Below are 21,671 nucleotides of genomic sequence, written 5' to 3'. Positions count from 1 at the left end.
CATGTGAAACTACCTCCTGATGTTGGCTAGAAAGTTCATGAGCTTCAATGCTCAAGAAAAATAAACAGTTCATTTCAGAGTGCTCTCAAAATTAAGAGCTAAAACCATAGGCTAGCCCCAAATCCAAGACCTTAAAATTTAGCTGAGAGAGAAGAAAGTAGAGAAGAGTATTCACATTGAGATTCTTTTGAAAGGTCACAGAGTGTGATGGCATCATGAGGATAGTACAGACAGATTTCATCTAGCTTCAATCTAGGATTGCTTAATTTTCTGACACCCTGGATAGAGCTATAAAAAAAATTAAAGATCCGTTTTTTCCTAGTTCCAAACTGACATCTGTGCAAAGAAAAGCCACAGTCCATCCAACTGCAAACACACGTACATGCACACACTTTACCAACTAGCACTGAGCATGGGAAATCTGGAAATTCTGATTTCAGGGATGATTTTTACCTCCTTTAGCACAAGCTGATCAATCTTACATCCTTACTACAGGACCACAGATTCAAGAAATTTGAGTATGCAGCAGGCTACTGGGAGCAAACCAGAGCCACTCCTCGGTTCTGCGCGGCATAGGGAATTCAAATGCTGCAGAAACTCCTGTAACTGACTTCCACAGTTACAAAACTGAATGCTGTGAGGTTTTGGGTGGGGATTCTCCTCAACAGCTCTAGATCTCCTCTCAAAGAGCGCATTGCTATGATGAAGCAGTTTCTTTCAGTTGTTTTCTAGTGGCTGTGAAGAGAGGCCTTCTCAGCACAAAGGGCCCAGGAAGACTGGCATTTCTTGGACTCGGTTCAAAAACCACAAGAGTTCCAAGACTCAGCTTTCTCCTACAAATGGGCTTTCCAGATTGTAGAAGCACGTTCCTCAAACAGCGGATGAAAAGCTGCTGCTGAAGGTATTCCCTAAACAAACTGCAAACACCACTTCTCAGAGAAGCTGAGTACTAGAGCAGAGGGAAACTGTACTTGGAAGGCAACTGGGTTTTCATCCAAATTCCTCTTCTTGAATGAGACTGTTGGTACACTATCACTACTACTCCATCATTTACTTTCAATATTATGTTTTTAAAAAATGCCTAATCATTTTTTCTATATTCCTTCAACTGAACTGAGTGTAGGAGACAGACAATAAAACACACATTGCCATATACTGCAAAACAAACAAATGAAAAAAAAATTACTCTGGAAAGCCGTATTTATCTATAAAGTTACCTAAAGGGCTTCAAGGCATTTTTATGGAAACAACGTTGTCAACAGAAGTTCCTTCTGACCCCAAGATTTGCACGGGGAATTCCAAATGCCAGAGAAAAACCACGTCTGCCAAAACCCAAGCAACAGATGTCATTCATACGGTGCTCTGGGACTGATGTCTGCTTTCAGTGCCTGCAAAATAGGATGGCCACCTTTTCCTATGGTAGGCATTTGACAAAATAATTGCCACCAGCAATGTCCTCATCTACATTCTTTGATATGACCACATGGTACCTCTCACACATCCCTGAAATAGAGCACCCAGGAAGAACTTTCAAGTGTGAAATCCCACTTGGGGTTAATTCAAACTGGCTCTCAGTCTGAGATATTTCATGAATTTTCAGACTCTCTGTAGGACACTCCACTGAGAATCCAGAACAGTTTATCCTAGGTAAACAACCAGCTTTATTCAAACAGGTGTTAGTCACTGGACCACTGTGCACAGGGGCTGACAGCTGTATTTTAAGTTAGGGAAGTTTCTCTTAACATTAACCTTCTCTTCAGGAGGTCACTGCTAGCTCAGCATGACAGCCAAGATGAAAGAAACAACAAAACCCCCTCAGAGATGCCCAAAAAAGTGTTTCCTGAGAATGCAATGAAACAGGACCAAAACAGAAACCCCCAAAGCAAACCTCAGTCTGTTTGTTAAAAGGACTTGCTCTTCTTTGTTTACTGAATAAATATGTTCCAATCTATTGATCCATAAATATACAGAAACTTTTCTGAAAAAAAGGAAAAATAATCCTTTGTACTTACATGCCTCTAGCTGATCCCCACCCCAGAGGATTTAGCATATTTCTCTCAGTTACAGCTGCATGGTTTCACAATGAAAAGGAATTTAACAAGAAATTCACAATTCAGTATTCCAGGCCAAGATACAAGCAATCATGTAAGCAAGGGGTGTAAAACTGGAGTTATACCCAATAAGCCAGTTGGGTATAAAGTATTAATACAAGACCAGCCAGCTACCTGAAAATGTTATTCAAGAGGTCAAATATTCCTTGACCCTCCATTTTCAACTCCAATGAAAAATGTAGTCTTTCCTTCCATCTATACCTATAAATGCCTTTCCTCACATTATATAGAATTTAAATGGCCTCATGTCCTTAATATAATTCAAAACAAGGCCTTTTCACAAGTGTGCATATATAAGTAAATTTTTCCCCATTTAAATTAGCAACTTTCTCCTCAGTCAGTGAGGTACAAGGTGACAGCAGTGTTTGCAAGGGTGACTACGGTAAGTTCTGGAACAAAACTCCTGAAAGAGCTGGAGGGAGGTCCTGGACTCAGGGGAACTCCAGTGGGAGTGGAGAGACCCTGCAGGACAGAGCAGCTTTTACCAGAGGGGCTGATATGGTCATGGCAGTGCCAAAGCAGTTGGGGGAGATTTAAATGGATCCAGGGAGCATGAGCAACCAGAACAGCAGTTTTCATGCCTTGGTCGAAGCTTGGACTCAATGATCTTCAAGGTCTTTTCTAAATATAATAATTCTATGGTTCTATAAAGCAAAATACTCACAGGACACTCATCTCTGCTGAATCCACATTTAACCTCCCAACCAAAGAATTTTCAGCCTAAGATTTACACATAAATGGTCTGAGGTCATCTCTGTCTCATTAGGACACTAAGGCCTATCTTGGGAAGCAGGAGAAGAACCTCTCCTAGCATTCTGAAATATTCCTATTGCAATTGGTTTTGAGGCTTCATTCAGTTACTTCAAAAGCCAAACTTAAAGTTCTGCTGTTTGTAGATGTCAACATTTTATACTGTTGACCTTTCATTCCCTCCTTTTCTTAGTGAGTATTAAATGCTTCTCAATCAGATTTAAATTTACTTCCAACGTCATCTAGACTAACGAAATTAGCTACCACTGCCTTAACTTGATATTCAAGCACAAAGCTATTTTAATAAATGTCAATGAGCAAATTAAATATTTGAATTTTGATGTTGGTCTCCAGAAGCAGAAGAGATTTAATGCTCATCTAAGGAAAAACATGATTAACATTCAGGTCAGGCTCAACCAACAGAACCTGCTGAGCGTTCAGCACTGACACATTCCTAGTTACTTTTGGAAGTGCTAGTCATAAGATCTGTTTGCATATAAACATATGTGACAAAACTGATGAGCCAATAGTGCATAATTTTAATATTTGCAGATTACTCCAACGTGGTTATCACTGCACTGGTGACATGGAGGCTGCTGCTATGGGATGTGGTTTGACATTTATGCAACACAGGAAGCATTTGCCTACCAAGCAGGTCAAGGTTTGTGTGTGAGGCTGCTTTGTAGTAGCAGAGTTTAAGATCTCATTTGGCTGTGGCCAAATTCTGTTCAGGACACTGAGAAAACCCAAGGCTTGACCCTAGCCTGCCTTCACTCCCCATATGTGGTCTGCAACAACTGATGGTAGCTTGGATACTTCTCCATTATATGCCAGATGCCAACATGTCCTACCCACCAGCTATTCTTGGCAGGTCTGCTCATGGAATTCCCAGTTTACCTGGACCCTTTGGCACCTGGAATGCCAGATCAGCACAGACCCAGTGGCTGTCCTGCATGGTGGGGCAGCCCTCAGCCTGGCCCAAAGAGGAGGAGGTTGCTGACACAGGCACCCAGTTTAGCTGCACTGGCTGGGGGCTCTTATCATGTACAACAATATGACATAAATCTGGCAGGAGGGATGAGCAGCTACTTAAGATCAGCTTTTAGCCTGTGCCACAGAGGAATCAGCAGGACCTTGGCAGAGGCGGGTCTCCAGTCTCTTTTACCAAGAAGGTCAACATTTCTCTGAAGGGGGCTCAGAAAACAGGCATGAATGGATAAACAGGATAGCAGGAAGTGGAAGAAAAGCATTGTTTGGGGTGAAGTTTAACACATCATGTTGTGTACAGAACTCAGTAAATATATATCCTTTCTACTGCATTCTATTATCTCTCCCACTTTAATCAGCAAGCGCTTCAGAGTCAAGACAAAGAGATGTAGATTTGATCAGACCCTTGATTATCATTGATAGAAGAGGGCAAACAAACACACAGCACTGAGACAAGGTAGAACAAGGAGGTAATTGATATTGTAAACAAACAAATAGGAGATGTGGCACTGCAAATACTGAATTCCATTTCTGAGGAAGCTATCAAGCAAAAAGAAAATGCTTTTACCTGGAAAGCTGCATGACCAAGACACATGAAGTCAGTCATTTGCAACTAATAAATTGCAGTCTGAATACAAAAACCGAATGAAAAAAGCTGAGCTTGAGATGAGGCACTGCCATGCTGAGTATCACTGTGCACTGTTCAAGGACTCCACACAACACTACTTGGCTCTCGTTGCATCCTGTGTTAATAACCTGGGGCCTTTCTGTTAATTACTACTGCTCCAAAGTAACCACTGGAGTAACACCGTGGGGAGTGGCTGCGATTGTCACCCTCAATTTCAGTCACTGTCATTCACCATTGGAACGGAGAAGACATGAATACAGAGGAGAACGGAATGCTACAGTACAGCAAATATTTGTTTTCCATCCTCAGATAATCCTAAGAATGTGTCATTGTATTCAGTGCAGCAGAAAATTCTAAATTTCCCATTAGAGCTAACTTTGTGGGCTCTGGGGTCAACCTGAACTCTCTGTTAAGAGACTGTAAATTCAATGACTTCAGTGAAGTCATCTCAGATTTATGAAGGTACATGTGGCCTTTTGACTCCCTGAACTTAATGCCAATTGAGATAATTCTGTGTGTTTAAAAATAAAAAAGCTATGTTATGATCATTTCAACAGCAATTTATTTGAAAAGAAGCTCTGAAAAGAAGTCTTCAGAGAAAACTAATATTAAGACAGCATTAAAGTAGCTAAGAAATTAAAAAGAAAGTAAAGAGCTAAAGGATGCTCAATTAAGAGATGTTCCAATATAGGCTTTGTTATGAGCTGTCACTGACAGAGACTATGGTATCTAATTGGTAGGGAAGCAATTGTGAAAAAATGGGGAATAGCAGGGCCAGGACAGAGGCAAACAGCTTTGCTGTTAACTTTAATTCATCATGCAGAGCTTTAATTGAGGTACAAAGCATAAGCAACAGCACCTTGCCTCCAACCCTCCAGGGTGAGAACTGTCCCAGAGCTTCACCCTCAGAAATAAGGGGAAACAAACTCAGGTGAAAACATCAGAAAACAAGAAAGCAGGCTGGAAAAAACATAGACCATCTCTCATATAATTTGTCTGAACAGCTTCAAATCCATCTCATCTGATCAGTGCCACTAAGAAACTAACACACTGCTTTTCCTACAGAAACAGAACACATGAAAAAAACCACAGGTTGGTTTCAGTGTGGTCTCCATGTCTGTTACCAGCTCCATATACAGCATCACATGAATGCCGGAGTTACTGTAGTCACTCGTTATATCCTATGCCAGAAATCAGGCATTTAAGGGTCCAGAGCAGAGAGCTTTTGAGTTCCCAGACTGCAGGAACCCCCAGGATATTGTCACTCCTGCAGCAGTTTTCTGCAAACCACTGTGGACCTTCTAGCCACAGCAACCACTAAGGCTCCTCTGGCAGGTTTGTTACCCCATCTAGGACTGTCAAAAACAACAACCCCTCCCCGTATAACCTTGTATTTAATTGGCTGTGTTGATTTTGATCCTAGAAAAAGGCTATAATAAGGGATTAAAAAGCCATGTGAAGAATATAGTCACAGGGAGTCTAAATTCAGCACCTTCCTGGACACTAACAAGTTAACAAAAGAACATGCAAAAGTTTTCTGATTTTGACTAACCAAAACACACTGCAAAGCTCACACCCACATATTTAATTTACTTGGCATATTTGCACTTAAAACTCCTGGAAACTCATGTGTCTTTTCAAATTAACTCAACTATATAATAATAGGCCAAACATGTCAGCTGCTAGGAAATCTCACAATGTCCTGTCTATTTTAACTTCTTTTAGTATCCTCACTAATTTAAAACACCATCATTCATAACAGCATGTTATTCAAATTTTTAGCAAGAACAACCCCCTCAGAGGCCAGTATTTGGCAAGATTCTGTCATACCAAATTCAGTTTAATTGAACAGCAATAATGATCCCTTCCAGGACCAATGACATGACAAGGAGATATCTGAAATGGAGCTCAAGGTCCTGACTATTACAGAACCACGATCTACCTACAGTTGGTTTATTTTATAAAATCATTATGGTAGCTTTGCATCTGAATAGTTTTTTTTGCCAGAGGAAAGCATCCCTGGACAGCATATTTAATACAGTTGAGATTGTTGATTTGTGATTTTTTTATTCCCCTTCTTTGTGTTCTAATCTTCTCTGCCTACTGATGCATTACCTCCTTGTGGGCAATGCCCACTGAGGGCATAAAGCTGGGATTCAAGTTACTTGATAAATGTTGGTTTGATCCCAGGATATTTGGCTGAAACACCTGCCACATAAAAACAATTTGCATCTTTTTTCTGATGCCAAAAAAAGATCTGTTACTGTGGAAGCTAAAGTCTAGCCAGCTCCACCCACATACATACACCTCACCTTAAGAGCAGAACAAATGAGGTTGAAGCCATGTCCATTTTGACTGAGAAGGACAAAGAACCTCTGGATCTACCTTTCCTCACTTGGATGAGGCCAGTATCTGAACCACAGTAGGTTTGGCAAGGTACTCACACATGTCAAGACAAGTTGCAGGATTGGTTTCAATCCCTTCTGACTTCAATCAGCCTGCAAAATAATTCTAAGTAATCCCAGGGAAGTTGTGGAAATTCACTACTTTGGGATATTAGAATGAGGAGTGCTACGGATGAGAGGTCAGATTTTAAACATATCTAAGGAGTCACAGGTGCTAAAAGATGCCAAATATGAAAATGGGCACTGATAAGCCTAATTCACATTGGTGCAGACCTTCTGACTGTAGGAGTGGAAGACCTCCCAAAGACCTCACCCCCAAAAACCTCACAGTCTTAATAAGATTCAGAAGGAAAAGTTTGACCCCGTGTATCAGTGCTGTGTCAGGAATGCAGACATAAATATTTTGGGGTCAGAGTTAGGCTATGCAGGCACTGAATTGCTACTAATACTGAAAAAAAGGAATTTTCACGTTCCCAAAGGCATTATTTACCAGACACTTCAAATACCACATCTTATGAAACCCAAACCAGTGCTTTCTCCAGGATTCCAGACAAATCTTTGGAGCATGAATTGCACCAATGTCCACACGTAACCTACACTGTATATATCCTCCACCATGGAAGCAAAACTTCCAAGAGGTGGCTGGCATTTTCCCTGAGCACTATTTATATCTCACACTATTCATTTGAAGAACTCAGGAGAGTTTTTGTTCTCCCCTGAGAAATTCGCTGTGAATTAAATGTAAAGATGAAAACATGGAACACACTAATATTGTACTACATGCAATGGAATAGCCTTTGAGGGATGAAATGCAGCAGCACAGCATTCATGTGTACTTCTGGCTCAGGTTTTTGTTTCATGCTTTCTACCTTCCATCCAGCTCCTTCATGAGGAAAATTCTTGACATTTGTCACTTTGCCTAGGTCAACATTTACCAACTGACTAAGACAAAGTCAATGGATTTGTTTTCTTCCACCTGACATGATGCTAAATGTTTCTCAGTTCAGTGATTAAAAAAATAACATTCATATCCACAAAGAATTGCACTGTCACTACAATAAATGAAGAATTAAGGACATATTGTATCTAGGGAGAGATCCTGGATAATTTGGGGATTTTAAAATTTACTTACAACATCTGAATTTAATTCACATGTGAGGTACATGCATGAGTTTCCACACACAGCACTGTAGCTACAGATTCCTTTTCTCAGCAGATTTTGTGCTAAGACATTTGATTCTCAGACATTGAGAGCTAGAGAGGCTAGTACCCACAGTGGAACATGTTAAGCCACGTGGTTGAAGACCTTTGAATGCTAGGTCTTTGGCAAAGTTTTGATAAGGAGAAGTCCACCAAATACTTCTAATATGGGCTATTTTTTCCCTTTGGAGCAGCAGAAACATTATCCCCTGGACTGCAGCTTTAATTCATGGGGCTTTTCTTACAGTGGTATCAGTGAGACTTCAAGGAAGTATTTGTGACTATTCTCCATAACACCACATTATCCGTTCTCTTGGTACATTAGTCAGTGTCTAAGACCTGCCTTTCAAAGTTCTGAATTCCTCAAAATTTTGCAAGTGCTCCTTGATGCAGAGGTTCCCTAAAGGTGGCTTGGGAATTACCTGATGGACAATTGCACCAGCCTGGGGGGCTGTTACAGAAATGTCTCCCCCCCTGGCTAATGGAGAGTGTGCAGCCACTTCAAAGCAGCTGTCAGAAAGGCTGCAGGCCAGGGTGGGACCCAGCTCTGAAAACTGCACAGGTCATGCAGACCAAAAGCACAGTAGTTGTACTGCCCCACTGACAGCCCACCAGACTCCAGCAGACCAAAACCATGAGTTGGGTCGGACACAGAGTGGTAAACATCTACAGCCTGCCAGAAGGTGCTCCAGACAGAAAGATGGCTTAAAATACGCTTCCTTCCACTGAATTTCTCAAGTATCATTGCTGATCTGCTAAACCTTCTGTTGGGTGACATAACTTACTTCAAAACATCAACACTCTGTAAAGCATTAGAAGATGACAAACGCTCTACATAAAAGAATCTTCTCTGTTGGAAAATTTCAAGAAAACCAAAAGACTTTAGTAAACTGCAAACTTTGGTTTAATGATTTCCCTTAGACAAAACTATTTCTTCTTAACCAGCTATAAACATGTTCATGTCTCTGCTGAAGAAAAACAAGGGAGAACTACAGCATCCCTGGGGATTCTTCATGTCTTCAGGCCTTTGAATATTTACTATTTACTGCCACTGAAATGCAAAATGCTGGTGGTGAAAAATGAGCTTTAAATTCAGTGCGTTAAACCAGTAGGAAATGTGTACTCTGAGGTTGTGCTGGTCAAGCTTCTTTCTACAAAGCTTGCCAAAAGCCATCAGCTACCACTCCATATACCTATTACACTGTTTGATTTGTTCTCCATTTGCATTGCCTTATGTTGCCTTACAGAAGCTGTAGCTGAACAAAAGGCAACACGTTTTTTGCCTTGTTCTGGCTACCACAGGACCCATCCAACAGGCTGAGATCACTTTGACAAAAAGACCTGAGGCCCTGGCTTTACAACAGACTGAATTTTTAGGGGTCCTAGTGCCATCCCATGCTGGGAAGTCCCAGAGGTCCCCTGTGTCCAGCCTGCTCAGTCTGTTGAAAAACAAGGAGCAAAATCCCCATTAAAGGCAAGCCAAGTAAGTCCTCAGTTTTCTGCTGACTCTGCAAGCTGAACAGGCTGGGCACATTGGAGGTGCCAGGGAAGAGCATCAGAAAGAGCAGGATTGCTGTGATCATAGTGATCTGTGTCACTATGGACTTCCAGCCTTAACACACCCAGCTGGATGAATCTGACTGGAGAAAACAGGAATTGAGAGTGACCAGATGGGAAACTTGGAGTCTGCGAGGGAAACAAGACTGGAAAAAAGGCTCAGTACAAAGCTTGACTAGAAGCAAGACAAAATTCTTAATAAATCCTATCCAGCATTGATAGGATTTCTACTTAATATATCCCAAAATCTGCCCCAAGGATGGGGTACTGCGTATGTGTGGGGCTCCTGCCAAATATCCTGGTTATCAACTGCAGAGCATCATGTGTGCAACTTGACTGTACACCAACGTGCCTGCTGCGACAACATCTACCTCTATGTGCTGTTAGACAAATTTCCCCTATTCCCAACGAATACCTCAAATTTATATCCCAGGCTGACCCAGTCCAGGAATGGGACCCACATTTCTATGTCCCTGAAAACTCCCCAGGCTCTGGACAAATGACTGTTTGACAGTAAATTCCTAACAGAAAGTATTCTCCCATGCCCCCATTACCTTCTCTCCAAACTGGGAAATATTCCCTGCAAGCACTTCTGTCACAAAAATTATATGTCTATCAGAAAAGTATTTTCTGCTTTTTGCTGAGCAGAAATATTCCAAGCAATATGCTCCAGTCTCTCCAACTAATAGATTTACCTTATCCTGTCTTCTCATCAATTTCATACCACTGATTTCTGAAAGTTTCTTATTGCCAGTATTTCCTTCCTCCAGATGGTCAGTAAATAGAACCAAAAAAAACTCCCTTGAATTTTCATATTTTCCTCTCCAGCAACTGTTTATCCTGTGCATCAAACACATCTTTGATTGCATTCTTAGTGGGACAATAATATTATTGCCTCTTATTAAAATCTGATGACATACACAGTGGAAAAAAGGTGACAGTTACACAGCATAGCTATTAAAGAATAGTGATAAACTCAGATGTGATGACTTCCAAATAGAGAAAACAATTTCTGAAGGTGGAAAACATCTCTGTCCACAGGTTGCTATTAAGAATGCTGTGGCTTGTACCAAGTTACCTTTTTAAATGAGGTAGACTACTGGAACTGAATCGATCTTCACCCATAGTTTTTTTTTAAATTGAGCTCCATCTGCAGCAATAAATTTCTCTTGCCTCAAACATTAAACCTTCTTTAATCCTACAGACTAAACAACAGGTGGTAGATTATTTTCCAGAATTAGCAACCAAATGCTAGAGCAATTCTCACCCCAATTACTTTGGTCTGTGGCTTGAATTATGTGGCTTAGCAGCACCGTACATTTCTTACCAGTAGAAATCAACTTCAGTGGACCTGTGTCCCCATTTCCCCTGCCCCTCCAAAGTGAAGACAACTTCATAGCCCTCATGCTAAAGGGAAATATACTTTTGGACGTGAAAACCCAAAATGTAGTAGGGTTTCCATTGCAAAATATAAGAAAGGAAAACTCAGAATGTCTTTGAAAAACCTATCATTTTTTCCCACTGGGATTAAGGAAAAACAAAAATCCAACAAACCCCCCCCCCCCAAACTAGTACACTTTGCTAAAATGGAGCATATTTAGATTAAAAATCAATAGAGATAGATTGGAGATTATTTTAAGAGAAATGCCTAAGAGAAAAGAAAATACAAAAAAATATTCCCCATGTCAAATTGATATTAATACTAAAACTGTAAAAACACTAAAGCACGCTCCAAAACTAAATGCACAGTGTCAGCTCAAGTCAGTCATTCTTGAATTTGTTCTAAATATGATCAGTAATCAAAATAAAAATCAACAAAGTAATGCATGTTTTTAAAATTAATTTCAGTGTAGGAGACAAACTTTCCAGTCAGCACGTTGGCCTGAAAATGCCTTGAATTCGGCCTTTTTGGTTTTTTTAGCATTTTGCAGCTGACTTCCTGCAAATATGTCCAAACTTTGTGTTTCCACAAGCCAGCATTTTCTGATTAAAAACATTTCAGACAATCCTGACAAGCTCTAATGCTAAGCACTCCTGAAAAATTCTGCTACTGAGCCATTTAAACCATTACCCCCCATTTGTATGGGTGTACCCTTTTTCCAGCAGGTTTCCACGGGAATGGCCATTAGGAGTGCTGCCATGGGAACAGGCAAGCAGCAGGCTATCATTAGGCACTCGGGAGTCCAGACAGCAGCAAAGCCATGGGCATCTCCCTGCCCTCCTGCCCTGTACCTCTTGTTAGGTGACCTGCTTAGGGCATTACTTGTTTGTCCCGAGAGAGAGCAGGCACACCCAGGCTCCAATTCACCTCACCTGACAAACGCTGATCTCAGGATGGGGCTATTCAGCCTCCCCCACAACAATTCCAGAGGAAGGGCAGCTGCCTGGTTTAAACAAAAGGCCAGAGCACTGCACATCTCACAGCAGAAAATTTGGACCCCTCTGTGGACAGAACTATCTACAGAAGGGCAACACGCTATCTTGCGGACAAGTTGCTCACGTGGCTGATTAAGGGGCAAGTAATTGATTGAAAATGGCTCATCTGAGAGTAAAGTGAAAATAAATAATCTTGGCTCTTCCTGTTATTTTCCATTTACGGCCAAAGATTTTCAGACTATGGTACATTTCCATCAGAGCCTCCCATCAATTTCAGTTAAATCCACCATTACCCTATCACTGAAAACACAGAGAATCACCTGCCTTTTAAAGTTCACTGCCACACTTACAGATTTCTTTCAAGTATATTTAGGCACAAAAATAATTAAGGCACTACTATACGTTGGGTGTGTTAATTGAAAAATCAAGGACTATACACTTCACTTTAATTAGCAACTGTTAGCACAGCATTTACTTAGGAGCTTATCATGATAGAACTTGTTTAGCTTTCTGCCAAAGATATTTTTGCCATGCATACTTTCCAGGTTGGTTTGAAATAAGGGGAGGATGTGGTGCATTACACAAAGATATATACATGAATGCAGCATGCATAATTTCTGATGGGATTTTAGAGAAGAACAAGAATAGGGGTGCCACAAATATTTTTGCTCTGCTCAAGCACATGATAAACTCCAAGCCTTATCACAGCTGTTTGCCAAACCCATTAAGCCTCTCCTCCCCGTCCAGCCTAGTGCTCTGAAGTGCCTGCAATAACAGACCTGTCTCCAGATCTGGTTCCAGCTCAGACCCACTCAACAGCCCTGCTGCTGCTCTGCCCTCCCGGCTTGCCTCGCTGGCACACCCCACAGCACTTTCTCTCCCTGTGTCCCTGCCATATTTACCCTCCTCCTGCTCTGTCACACAGCTTGCTCAGCTCCTCTTCACACTTCCCTACCTGTTTAAGGTGCTTACTGAGCTGTTTGGTCAGTAAGCACCAAATTTGGTTTGCTAATTTTTGAGGTGTCTCTACACTTTCCACCCTGTGTCCCTGTACACAGGGATCTATTTTATTCATTACAAAAGCTCTCCAGACATTGATCTAAAGTTTTCATTATATATGCAGCTCCAGAGATACCTGCTCTCTTTCATTCAATTTCTCCTGCTACCTCAGTTTTTCAGTCTTTCTTCTTACAGCATTTTGTGTCCCTGTTGGCTCTTGTCCATAACTACTGCTCGGGGTTATAGTCATAAGGACCTTCAACGCTTTTGACACTCATTTTAGCAAATCAGCTCAATATTTATCAAAGCTCTGATTTTTCCTATGACTACAAAATTACCCTGGTTCTCCTCTTCTTTATTCCAGACCCATCTGAAATGGCTTCAACCAGGATGCAGGAGATTAGGCCTATTCCCTACAGCGTGAAGCAAACTTTGCAAGAAGGGAGATGGAGTGATTTATCCCCCATATCTGTTCTCATCAAGGCCTTGCCTTGAGAGACTATGAATGAGCTGCCAATTAGTACTGCATTTTCATAGCTTAGCATCAGAAATGTCAACAACAAGACAGAGCTGTAAATCTCCAGTTTGATAGATCAGAAAAGGTGTGTAGGGTTGACCTTGGCTGCATTTCAGGTGCCCTCCAGAGCTGCTCTTATCACTCCCCCTCCTCAGCTAGAAAGAAAAGAGAAAAATATAATGAAAGCTCCTGGGTTAAGATAAGGACAGGGAGAGATCATTCACCAGTTAACAGCATGGGTAAAACAAACTCAGCTTGGGGAAAAAAAATTAAATTGATTACCAATTCAAATCAGAATAGGATAACAAGAAATAAGAACAAATCTAAAAACAGCTTCCCTCTATCCCTCCCTTCTCAGTCTCAACTGCACTCTAAATTTCCTCTACCTCTTCCCTGCCCAGCAGTGCAGGGGTGTGGGAAAGGGTGATTGTGGTCAGTTTGTCACATGTTACCTCTGCTGCTCCTTCCTCCTTTGGGGTAGGACTTCTCAGAGTGTTCTCTCCCTGCTCCAGCACGGGGGCCATCCCATGGGACCTCTGACACAAGTCCTCCTCACAGGCTGCAGTCCTGCACCAACTGCTCCACTGTGGGTGCCTTTCCACAGGTGCAGTTCTGCTCTGGCACCTGGAGCACCTCCTGCTCCCTCCCCTCCACCTGACCTGGTGTCTGCAGAGCTGTTGGTATCAAATCTCAGTTTCCCCTGCCTGCAGGTGCTGTTGTGCAGGGGTTGTTTTTGTTCCTCCTTCCTAAATACATTACCCAGAGGTGTGACCACTGGGCTGGTGGCCTTGGCCTCGGCCAGCTGGCAGGTCCATCCTGGAGCTGGCTGGCATTGGCTCTGTCCACTCACTAACAAAACCTTGCCAGGCAAACAGGCCCTAGGAATGCTTACCTGGAAGGTCAGGAAGCAGCACAGGTCACACAACACTTAAAGCTCCAGAGTTACTGCCTTTCCTTTCTGTAACAAATTCTCCTGTAGCATCTTCCCTTAAATGCTGTGTGTGTATTATTTAAAACCCACTACTGCTAAACCCCACAAGTTTTTCATCACCCATTTCTTTAGAAGCCTGTGCTTTGTCTATGATATTTCTAGACAATAGCAGCAAACATTTAATTTTAACCTTAGCTGTAGCAAAAGGCTACAAAGCACTAAAAATTGAATACAGAAACAAAAACCCACAAGCACAATATTCAATTAAATTAAATGCCACTTCATTTGTTTTCTTTGAGTCTTGACAGCTCAATACTCAATTTGGGGGAACTGTTCTTTCATAAACATTTTGAGGAGGTAAACAATCTACTGGCTTTTTCCTTTTTGAAACATTATTTTCTTATAGCCAGCAGTTGCAAGAATGCAATTATCAATTTCTAAAATGTACCCCCTACATCATATCACCTTCTTTTTGAAGAAGGGAAGATGATGCTTACTTAAAATGAAATCATCATAAGAGGAATTTTTCTATCTCCAGGGAACACAAAGGTGACAGAGTCCAAGAGTGCCGAAGTCAAATGTGCAGCAGAAAAGGGCATGGAACATTCAGTATCCAAAATATCATCAGAATCTTCTCTTCATCTCATAACTGATAAAGAGGATGATAAAGAGGACTCTCCTGGACTACACATGTACAGCAAGCAGGCAATACAGCCCTGTCTGAAGAGAAAACAGTAGACTGTCAGGGGCAGGAAAACCCACTCAATACTCAAAATGAGCTACTCTGGCCACTCATATGATGGCATGGCTTTTTAGCCAGCACAAGACAACATCAAGCATCTGACAGATTTAGGCATATTCATTCCCAAAGGGCTGCTGAAAATCTGTCACGTAGCTCACATGCATATCCATGTCAAAATTTGAAGGTGACATTCTAATAAGCTTATTTAGGGCCCAAATACCAGAAAAAGATTTGGATGTTTCCAATGCTCTGGCAGGAAATAGTCTTTTGTGCTACTAACTGTTACTGCCATATGCACACCTTCAGGTGAGGGCTTGTATTGCCATTATGTATCTTTATTACCTGCTAGGAGAGAAGCTATTGGACTTACAATTATCCGTTACTACTGGTACCTGGATACATTTCCTGAGGGAAGCTTTCCACTAATTCATACTCTTGTCATGCTTGCTGCATCACATCTAAGGTAGTTTTTCTAAATTAGATAAATAAAATATTTATATTTGGTGACCTTGAAAAGAAATGTGGACCACTAGCTCAGGATGAATTTCCTGGAATTCAATAAATATTAATAGAATACAACAAGCACCAGAGCAGAAAAAGAACGACTGATACACCCTTAATGATTGTGGTGGCATTTATTATTTAAATGACCATTAGAAACACTCTTAGCCTTTTGAGGAATTCAAGCAGAAGTAGTAGACAGATGCTTCTGAATGCAGGAGATTAATCATTCTTTCTGTGCAGTGCAGGGCCAATTAATTTGGTTTTTGTGTTGTGCTTTCTTCTTTTTTTTTTCTCCTCACCAGTGAAGAAAAACAAGTTAAAATCCGGACCTTTCTACGTGTCTAACTTATGTAGCCAGAAGTATTTCTGTGGCCTGGCTACAACCAGTTGGGTTATTCCTCATAAGCAAACTGTGTTTCAGAGTCAAGAGGACAGGCATGCTGTCATAGAATAAACAACATTTCAACATGCATGTGCCAGAAATAGCACCTGTGGTCAGGAATGGAAACTGCTGCGTTTTAGGAGATCTCACAAGCTGTGTAACAGACAGATAGGAAGGACTGGCCTTCAGAGTGAAATTTTATCGTGCTGGAATGTGGGTAACATAAGTTACCATCACTTGAGTAAAATCAATAGATCTTGGTCACAGATATCAACCAAGACCACCATGGCAGATCATTGTAAAAGCTGAGATGAGGAAGAGTGGGGATATGTAAGTATTTCCCTTTGAGTCTACAGTGACTGATCCCAGTATATGCCAAAGAAGCATCACAAACCCAGGGTGGGCCAGTCCCATCCTCTAGTCAACTGCCCTTGCTCTTCCACAGCCCTGTGCCAGCACCAAAGGGCCAGGGAAATTGCTTACAGCAGCTCATGCTGCCTCATCTTCAAGACTCAGATCCTGCAGAGCATCATCTACCATGCAACCACAGGCCAAAGCGTCAACTTCACTTGGGCACAAATGGACCCCGGGGTCAGACAAAGGCTTTAAGTTCCACACTGCATTTTGCATTTCATTGAACAAGCACAGAAGATTTGTTGCAATGAAGTTCTGATGCTGGTTACAATGCAGTACTGATTATCTCCATAAAAAGATGAAAGGAGAAAAAAAAATCTTGTCAAACACCAAGCTACATGGCTATATAAAGCAAATATGAGGTTGAAAAAGAATTCAAAATACTCTAGTGATATAATCAGTACTGCTTGGATTTAAAAAAAACCTCAAAAACCAAAACAACCCAAACTCCAAACAAACTTCCAAAATAATACTCTTATTTAATATAGAGTTAGGTTTTTCAAATCAAGATGAATGAAAATGGAAATAAACTTAACATTTTGGCTTACATAAAGCAACAGCATTAAAGACTTAGTACCACATGTTCTGGTAAATCGTTGTGAAAGATAAAAGAAAGCTACAACTTTTAGGCATCCTCTTGTTAAAGATAAATGCAGCAGAAGAGGCACATTTCTTATATCCTTTGCTACTGCATGTCCTTTGCTTCATACCTTGATTTGCTGGCTGTTTAACAAGAGGAGCTCTTGCTTTACAGCTGGCTGTAAGGTTTTGAAAGGTTATAAAATTTTGAGTAGCCTGAAGCTGTTTTAGATAAGGCCCCCCTCAAAAAAAGTAAGATCTTTGATGGGACAGTTACTGCATCCTTCCCTTCCCCTGCAGAGCTTTGCTGATAAGTAGGTATCTCTCAAAATGCTTCAGACAGGAGGCCCTTTTGCCTCCAAACCAAACCTGAGTCCGTGAATACTCACTTTCAGGTTTTGTCCTAGTTGGCAAATGGCATCCCTAATATGGGAGCTGGAACACAGAAATCCTGACGTCTCTTGGAGTTTATTTTTTGTGATAAAGGTAAGTTGGTAAGAGTTTTGTAACACTTCAGAGTTTAAAGCCAGAGCCTTATGTGGCTAAGCAAAGCAGCTCTGATTTCTGGCAAACTGTTTCAAGGTAAACAACCAAGTGAAGGGTAGCCTTGTTGCAGAGGAATAGAAACTAGAAGGAAGATGGCATCTGACTTTCAAAATTGCTTTTGTAAAGGTCAAGTCCACACTGATTAAGTATCAAGTCATTGCACAACTGTCTAGATCAATTCAGATGTTTACTGCAAGCTGGATAATGATCATCTACTTGAATATGATGGAAAAACATACTATGTGCTGATGTGCCTCTGAAAAAGAGGATTGGAGCTGAGATGTTCCTTTCTCTTCGGTCTGCATCCAACACTCTCCACAACAGTTTAAGTGAATTCTATGTTAAAGATACAGCCTCTAAACTCATGAGACTGAACTTGTTGTTCATTATCCAAGCACAGGGTATGGGTAGGAGCTGGACAGCTTGTTGGCCATGATTTAACATATTCCCTGATACTGCAGCACAGCCATATCTACTAACTGATAAAATATATGTTCCTCTTGATTTTTAAATTTCTTGCTGCCAAACACAACACCAGAATCCAGCAGCTTTTATCACCATTCCCTCCTGTGCAACACTACATTTAAGCACCTGCTTACCATTAAACAGGTGTTGACAGTCTATTGATTTCAGCACTTTCTAAGTCCACATTGATCACAATCAAGAACATTTTGGGCTTTGGGGCATTTTGCACAAGTAGTTGGATTGTGCACTGGACAATGGACAAATCCTCCACAGCACAGCAGCATTCCAAAGGTATTGCTGTCAGCCTCTAAAGTCATTTAAGCATAGGCAGTGATAAGGCAGAGAGATTACAGTGCTGGCATGGGCTCAGGTCCTGCTCCACCATTCACCTCCTCTGTGATCCTGGACAAATGATTTGGGATAATGGTCCTGCTTTGCTTCCCAAAGATGGTGCAAGAGGTACAGATACAGGGGTGACTGAAGGTCTTGCAGCATCCTACAAAGAGGTGCTAGGTCACCTCTGCACCTGCAATTGAGAGCTATCCTGGGGAATACGAGAATGTGAAAGCAAGGTCAAAGTTCCTCTTTCAATTGCTAATTGCTATTTTCCAATCCTAATTTTTTCATAGGATTGAATCACCTTGATATTGTCCATCACAAAAGGAAGTCTTGCCAAATGCAGACCTACGTCCTCATATGAATAAGTGAAAAATTAATTATTTCTGCTTCAAACAGGAGGGGAGTTTAGAAATGTCTACACAGATTGGAAGGAGGAAAATTAAGTTAAGCATTCTCTTAACGATGAAGTTGTTTTGACAACTTCTACACAAGTGTGAAGTATTTCCAGCCAATCATGTCTTTCAGGAATATCATTTGTCTATAACGCAAAGTGGTATTTGCATGACTTATAACAAAAATAATGAAGATAACCATATATCATTGGAAGAGCAATGGAGCTCTGTTTTGAGTCTTCAAGAGCAGTTAGGAAGGAACACAAACACCTCTGCATTTGATGGACTTTACACTCCAGGTCTGTAGCAGGCTTTATTGCCAGGCTCATGTTTTAACTAGCTAAAAGACATTCAAATCCCCTATGGCTCTGGCTGATAGTTCAAACACGGCTAGATGAATCAGAGGTGGAAGCTTTTCCAAATGATGCACAGTGTCCATTCAACACTGGCAATCAATGCCCCTAAATTACTCTGTGAGCAAGTTTGAACTTCATTGCTACAGATTCAGGAACATATGATTCAGTCTCTTATCAAGTTCAGCCAGGTGAACGTGTACCTGCATCTGAGAATTTTCTCTCTAGCATCTGTCACAAATAAGCACAGGTCAGGACCAGTTTCTGCTGAAGCTCTGAACAATCAGTTTTACTCAGAATGCATTGTTCATGTTACTAAAAAGTGATTTTCACCATGACACTGGAACCCGTGAGGGGTGACCATAATGTCCACAGAGCCTACACAGTGTATGTTCTGTTACCTGTCACTGGACAGATGGAGAACCTCACAGTTCTGTCCCTAAAGCAGTCAGCTCAGATGTAAAAGAGATAAAATCTCTCACAGTTCCTCTTTCAAGTAATGATTTTTGTAGTGCTCATGTACACCAGAGTATCAGTCCTTAATAAAGAGAAAAACTTGAAAAAACCCAAAAGACTTCAGAAAAAATGTTTAGAATGTGATTATAAGAATGATAATAATTTAAACGTAATTTTAAATGGTTTTGGTATTCTGAAAATAGCATGGAATTTTATACAGATTTTAAGTTTTCTAATCATTTCTGTATTCCAGAAGAAAACTAATCCCTGTGACTTTCCACTGGATAAGGCACTAAATTACAAGCAAGCATGTGATACTGCAGAGCAGGCAATTAAAAGCCTTTCTTAAAAAAAAAAGTCATCCTTGATTGAAACATCTGTGATTTGGTTTCTGCAGGTGATACTAAAAACCATTTCCTGATGAACATAGCTTCTGGCACAATTATTTACTTTGAAGAGGCTGCACGTCTAAACAGGTTTTCAAAAGGGATTGGGCAAAACAGGCATTTAAACTTTTGGCTTACTCTTAAAGATTATTTTTGTCTAAACTGAATTGAAATGCAATTGAAAAAGAAAAAAAAACATCACTCAAGTTAAAATTACATTTCTTAAAGAGGTCATATATACTGCAGAAAGAAATTCCCTTTTTAAAATGGGAGCAGAATACATACACCATGCCTCTTGTCTCAATAACTAATTAAGCATGTGTTTAAGTGCTTTGTTTAAAAACATGTCTGCTTAGTAAAGGCAGAAGTGTCTTATTGAATTCAAGAGTGTAATGCTAAGAATACACTTCAGTGCTTTGAAGAACTGCTTTTGATTTGATGGAGAAGAGTTTCAGAGGGAAAAGAAATAGAGGGTCTCCCTGAGTTCTTAAACCAAACTGGATATGTGATTTCTGATTTACTGGGAAAGACTTCATCTGCAGCACTTAATTTCTTTCAAAGGAGCCCTGTAATTACCTCTTGGATCTTGCCAGTGTAAACACCACAGAACCCAGGAAGCTGCTTTGCAAATGAGGGTTAATGCAGCATGTGATACACCAGATAGGACTGGACAGCATTAAACAAAGGTTAATCCTCAGCAGGCAAGAGATACTAAATGGCTTCTCTTATTGAACACCCTAACAGCAGAGGGGGAGAGAAGAAAAAAGCATTGCCTCTCAGATACTTAATTATCTGCAATGTATATGCAAATATCCAGAATTTGATGAGGTCTTTACTTTTCACCTTTAAGCACCACATTAGTAATTCATGAAGCCACTACTAACATTGTTGAGTGCAAGCAGCAGTGAAAATTAAGCACTAATGACTTCAGAGGTAGGGTGCCCATAAAATGAGTAGATACCTCTGAGGTCATCTGTACTATCTGAACATAAGTGATGGAAAAATGTACATTAGCTCAGCATTTCATCAGCTGCAGGTTTCTGAAAATCATCACTAATGCCAAGGGTAGTTACATGGACAGCAGGGGAGTTGCTACAAACAAAAGTTCACACCACCATTACGAAAAAGATCACCACACATTTCATGGCCTAAATTCCCCCAGCTTACAAGACAGCAGTTCAACAAGGCAGAAAAACAAAATAACACACAGCTAGGCCCTGTGCCAGGGAGGTAACCCAATGAGTTAAAGACCTGTGACCACTTTGTCTCATTTGCTGAGGACATGAAGTTTCAAGCAAGTTGCAGAATTATCTTTGCATAAAATCACTGGGATTTCAGGGCCACCTGTAAGGCTCTAGTTCCCCAAAGAGTTAACCTGTGGCAAACTACACTGTGGCAAGTCTGCCAGCAATGACTTTGTTAAATTGCTGCAAGAAATCCACTAGACTTTCAAACTATCCAGGCAACTGTATGTTGGAATACAGCTATTATGGTAAGTCTAGTACTGAGAACTAGCAATACAGTTTATGCAATATTAAATAGCAAGTATTGAATTTACAACATAAAATTACAAGCTTATTTTGACATGAATGATACATTAGTAAATTAAGATACCCGCTCTTGGCCTAACAGCAATCAGGCCTCCTATGAAG

Source organism: Geospiza fortis, unplaced genomic scaffold, assembly GCF_000277835.1.
Source record: "Geospiza fortis unplaced genomic scaffold, GeoFor_1.0 scaffold11, whole genome shotgun sequence".
Lineage (NCBI taxonomy): Eukaryota > Metazoa > Chordata > Aves > Passeriformes > Thraupidae > Geospiza > Geospiza fortis.
This window is presented reverse-complemented; position numbering follows the sequence as displayed.